Source organism: Rhincodon typus, chromosome 35 (genome assembly GCF_021869965.1).
Source record: "Rhincodon typus isolate 14 chromosome 35, sRhiTyp1.1, whole genome shotgun sequence".
In the NCBI taxonomy this organism is placed as follows: domain Eukaryota; kingdom Metazoa; phylum Chordata; class Chondrichthyes; order Orectolobiformes; family Rhincodontidae; genus Rhincodon; species Rhincodon typus.
Window position 1 is genome coordinate 3,105,483 of NC_063366.1, and position 5,832 is coordinate 3,111,314.

Here is a 5,832-nt window from a genome sequence, read left to right on the forward strand (position 1 = left end):
GGGATTCTGTTTTGGTTGTTATTGCAGGGAGGGGGTGTGAGGGATGAATTGCGGGAAATGCGGGAGACACGGTCGAGGGCATTCTCGACCACTGAGGGGGGGAAGTTGCGGTCCTTGAAAAATGAGGACATCTCAGATGTTCGGGAGTGGAATGCCTCATCCTGGGAGCAGATGCGGCGGAGGCCATGGAATTGGGAATAAGGGATGGCATTTTTGCAGGAAGGTGGGTGGGAGGAGGTGTATTCTAGGTAGCTGTGGGAGTCGGTGGGATTGAAATGGATATCGGTTTCCAGGTGGTTGCCAGAGATGGAAACAGAGAGGTCCAGGAAGGAGAGGGAGGTATCAGAGGTAGTCCAGGTGAACTTCAGGTTGGGGTGGAAGGTGTTGGTGAAGTGGATGAACTGTTCAAGCTCCTCGTGGGAGCACAAGTGGGCGCCGATACAGTCATCGATGTAACGGAGGAAGAGGTGGGGTTTAGGGCCAGTGTAGCTACGGAAGAGGGATTGTTCCACGTAACCTACAACGAGGCAGGCATAGCTTGGCCCATGCAGGTACCCATGGCCACCCCCTTTGTCTGTAGGAAGTGGGAGGAATTGAAAGAGAAGTTGTTAAGGGAAACTGCAAAATTTCCAAGTTGCAGATGACAAAATCTGGGTGGGATGGTTTACTGTGAGAAAGATACAGAGATGCTTCATTGTGATTTGGACAAGTTGAGTGAGTATGCAAATATATGACAATGAAGTATAAACGTGGATAAATATGAAGTTATCCACTTCACTAGCAAAAATAGGAAGGCAGATTATTATCTGACTGATAACAGATTTGGAAAGGGGAAGGTGCAATGAGACCTGGGTGTCCTTGTACATCAGTCAGGGAAAATAAGTATACAGGTGCAGCAGATGGTGAAGACGGCAAATGGTATGTTGACCTTCACAGTGAAAGGATTTAAGTTAAAGAGCAGGGATGTCTTGTCACAATTGTCTTGTCATCTCATAGAATCATGAATCGTAGAAGCCATTTGGCCCATCAAGATCACACCTACCCTCCAAAAAGCATCACACTCCGACTCACCCCCTACCCTGTCCCCGTAACTCTGCATTTCCCGTGGCTAACCCATCTAGTCTGCACACCCTAGACACTATGGGCAATTTAGCATGGCCAATCCACCTAACCTGCACATCTTTGGACTGTGGGAGGAAACCAGAGCAGACACAGGGAGAATGTGCAAACTTCACACAGACAGCCACCGAAGGCTGGAAACCTATATGCGTTTTTGGTCTCATTATCTGAGGAATGACATCTGGCTGTGAAGGAATGCAACAAATGTTTGCCAGACTGATTCCTGGCATGGCAGGACTGAAATCATGAGAGAGATTGAACTGGTTACGAGAAGCCTATAAAATTCAAACAAGAACAGGGTAAACACGATGTTCTCATTGGACAGGGAGTCCAGAACCGGAGGCTACAGTCTAAAGTAATGGGGTAGGCTACTGAGGACTGAGATGAAATGTTTTCATCCCAGACAGAAACCTGTTGAAGCCAAAACATGGAGTGTTTTCAAGAATACATTAGACATGGGTTTTAGGGCTAAGTGGATCAAAGAGTAAAGGGAAAAAGCAGAATTAGGAGATTGAGTTGGACACTCAGCTGTGTTCAAATTGAATTGTGGTGCTGGCTTGAGGGGCTCAATGGTTTATTCTTGATCTTTTCTTTCTGTTTCTGCAAAGACTACTATTTCCACACAAGAAATCTCTGTCAAACATTTACCAGGGGAACTGAGACAGCAGCTGCAATAAGTGAGATTTTATTCAGATGGGGCAATGACAAGTTTAAATCTCCACCTGATCCGCTGCTCAAAGTCACCTCCATTTCACCGGTCAGTTTCCCAAGCTTCAGGAAACTCATGTTGCTGCAGAAATATTTGGATTGACTGTGAGAGACGTCAATCAGAGAGCCCACCCACTCTGCCCATTGCCTCCTCTTCCTCTTCCAGAGCGGGTTCACTTCCTATGGGGACTGAAAACCAAGTGAGGAGATGGTGAGTGAAGGAGCAGCTTTTATACAAATTGTATCCCATAATATCCACACCAATCTTCAGGCAGTCTGACTATCCTGTGGGCAATCAGACGTGGAAATGTCCCTTATGCTGTGTGAGAAGATCCAGCTGAGAGAGCTGTTTACTCAGTGCTTTGTGCTAAACTGTTTGACTGGAGCTGTGTGTTGGATATTGAGTGTGTTTGTTGGAAGCATTTCCCTCTGATTTCCAGGCTCAGTTTCGTTAATTACTCAATTCAACTGCTATACCTGGAGACACATTGATTGAAATGTTATTTAATGTCATTTAGTGTCTCCTTTAAAGATTTTTTTCCCTGAAAGCTTTGGCCTTTCGCAAAAGCCTGGGCTTGGATTTGATCATTTAGCCCAGTGCTGTCACTGACAGCTGAATTTGGGATGTGCAGTCTGAGTGAGTGTGTTGAATCTAATTTCCCAAGATAAATCAGATTCTTTCAATCAGCTACTAGGAAGCAATATTTTCTGCACCTTCTAGCACTTCCTGCTCTGTGTTTTCTTCACTTTGTTTTTCGCAAACAAGGCGAAACATTTTAACATATCCATTGAATTATCATTGAGTACATATTTATAATAAACAAATACTTTCAAGGTAAAACTTTACGACAGCACATCTTGACCAACCATCAACTGACGGCTCATTTTGCACTCTACCCAACTGTCTTTTTTATTGCCTTCTCAGTGCCTGAGAGGATTGGGGAGCTGGGGAGGAGCTGTGGAGGGGGAAGAAAGTTACCTCATTATCCGCTTCTGCTCACTATCCAGTGCCCTTGCTGAAAACAGTGTTTGTGCAACAGTTGAGTGAGAAAAAAGGACTTGGAACGAAAAGATTTACTAAAATGCTACCTGTACTGTAAGGTTTTGGCTAGAAGGAGAGAATTGATAGGCTGAGACTTTTTTCCCTGAAGTGTAGGAGAGTGAGTGGTCACCTTATAGATATCTATAAAATCATGAGAGGCATAGATAAGGTAGGTAGCCAACAGCTTTCCCCCATGGTAGGGAAGCCTAAAACTAGAGGGAATGGTTTAAGGCAAGAGAGGAGAGACACAAAAGGATCCAGAGGGGCAGTTTTTTTCACACAGAAGGTGGTGAATGTTTAAAAGGGGCTGCCAGAGGTAGTCTAGCATGGGGAGTGGTGTTGGTGATTAAAATTTTGTCATTTAAGAAACATTTAGACAGGTCCATGGACCTGTAGGTATTTGCATCTGTAGGTACTTTTACAAAATTGAATGAGCTGCCCCACAGACAGACAAATAATAATCTGACATAGTCGAACTGAATCACACCTTGCCGACTTTGTCCCAGGAAAGACCTTCGCCAGTCCTGGGCATGTCTTGATAACAGGGCAGATATTGTCACACTGACAGAATCATGCCCTACAATGTCCCACACAACCATCACCATTCCTTGGCATGTCCTGACAACAGTCTGACATAGTCATGCTAACAGAGGGATATGGACCATTGCAAGCAAATGGGATTAGATTAATTGTGAAAACTGGGTAGCATGGACAAGTTGGGCCAAAGGGCCTGTTTCCATACTGTAAACCTCCAAGACTTATATCTGATCTCTCTTACACCAGGGAATAGCAGACTGGCACTCACTGTGGAATTGAGGAGGTGGTGGTGACATGGTACTGAACTCAAAATCCAGAGGCCCAGGAGAATGTTTACATGACATGGATTGAAACCCACCACAGCAGCTGGTGGAATTTAAATGCCACTGATAAATCTGGAATTGAAAGTCTTAGAAATGGTGGCCATGATATGAAGGCAATCTACCATCCTTACCTGGTCAGGCCTACATGTGACTCCAGACCCACAGCAACATGACTGACTGTCAAATATCACCTTAAATGGCTTAGGGAGCAACTTAATTTGTATCAAACTGTTATGAGGTAACAAAGGAATGAAACCGCATGAATAATCCAGCATTGATCTAGGCTCCAGAAACAACAAATCCACCCCTCTCAACCCTGAAGAGTCCTCCATTACTAGCATCTGTAGGTATTTTTACAAAATTGAATGAGCTGCCCCACAGACAGACAAATAATAATCTGACATAGTCGAACTGAATCACACCTTGCCGACTTTGTCCCAGGAAAGACCTTTGCCAGTCCTGGGCATGTCTTGATAACAGGGCAGATATTGTCACACTGACAGAATCATGCCCTACAATGTCCCACACAACCATCACCAGTCCTTGGCATGTCCTGACAACAGTCTGACATAGTCATGCTAACAGAATCATACTTTAAGACAATGTCCCATTACCATCCCTGGATATACCCGGTCCCCAGGACAGACTCAGCAGAAGTGGTGGAATAGTGGTATACAGTCAGGAGGGAGTTGCCTTTGGAGTACTCAACATTGACTCTAGACCCTTGAAATCTTAAGGTATAAAGTCAAATACGGGCAAGGAAATATCCTGTTGCTTAACACCCACATTGCCCCAACCCGCACTGGACGATGAATCAGTGCATCTTCCGTGGTGAACACTACTTGAGGGTTGTCAGGGCACAGAATGTCTCTAGGTGGAGGACTTCAACATCTATTGCCACAGGTTGATTGGAAGCACCATGACTGACTAAGCTGGTTGAGTTTGAAGGACAGCTGCTCAACTGGGCCTGAGCCAGGAGGTGAGGGAATAATCTGCTTGCTCTCATCCTCACTGATCTATCTGTTGCAGATGAATCTGTTCATGGAAGTGCTAGAAGTATTACCATACTGCTAAATGGAATCAATTTCAAACTGAAACTTAGCATCTGTGAGACTGGTGGTGTGGTGGTTAGTGAAGAAGGTTATCTCAGAGCACAAAGATACCTTGATCAGATGGGCCAAGGAGTGGCAGATAGAGTTTAATTCAGATAAATGTGAAGTTGCATTTTCATAACGCAAATCAGGGCAGGACTTATACACTTAATGGCAGTGTCCTGAGGAGTGTTGCTGAACAAAGAGATTTGGGGTGCTGATTCATTGTTCCTTGAAGGTGGAGTCACAGGTAGACAAGGTGGTGAAGAAGGCGTTTAGTACACTTGCCTTTATTGGTCAGTGCATTGATTATAGGTGTTGGGAGGTCATGTTGTGACTGTACAGGACATTGATTAGGCCACTTTTGGAATACTGCGTGCAATTCTGGTCTACCTCCTTTAGGAAAGATGTTGTTAAACTTGAAAGGGTGCAGAAAAGATTTACAAGGATATTGGCAGGGTTGGAGTGTCTAAGCTACAGGGTGAGGCTGAAGAAGCTAAGGCTATTTTCCCCAGGCTAGTGGAGTCCAAAACTAGAGGGCATAGGTTTAAGGTGAGAGGGGAAAGATTTAAAAGGGACCTAAGGGTCAACTTTTTCATGCAGAGGACGGTGCGTGTATGGAATGAGCTGACAGAGGAAGTGGTGGAGGCTGATACAATTGCAACATTTAAAAGGCATCTGGATGGATACATAAATAGGAAAGGTTTAGAGGGATATGGGCCAAATGCTGGCAAATGAGACTAGATTAATTTGGGATATCTGTTCGGCATGGACAGGTTGGACCAAAAGTTCTGTTTCCTTGCTCTATGATACTATGGACATCAGCAGCAGCAGCAGAATTCTATTAAACGACAATTTGTAACATCCTGGCACAGCATATTCTCCACTCAACTATAACATCACATTTGCAGAAGCCATACTAGGCATACCTATACATGAGGTTTCAACCTGATGAAGCTACATCACAGGTTCAGAGATAGTAGGAACTGCAGATGCTGGAGAATCTGAGATA

The 5,832-nt window shown here is 44.5% G+C and overlaps 1 protein-coding gene across 2 annotated transcripts in view; it reads left to right on the forward strand.

The window, feature by feature from the left end:
• Positions 1 to 2,003: 2,003 nt before the first annotated feature.
• Positions 2,004 to 5,832, forward strand: part of LOC109923549 (zinc finger protein 91-like) — a 39,137-nt gene continuing 35,308 nt past the window's right edge. For both annotated transcript variants that reach the window (XR_007265591.1, XM_048616818.1), the window contains exon 1: positions 2,004 to 2,038. The gene's annotated coding sequence lies outside the window, so the exon portion shown is untranslated. The remainder of the gene's footprint in view (positions 2,039 to 5,832) is intronic.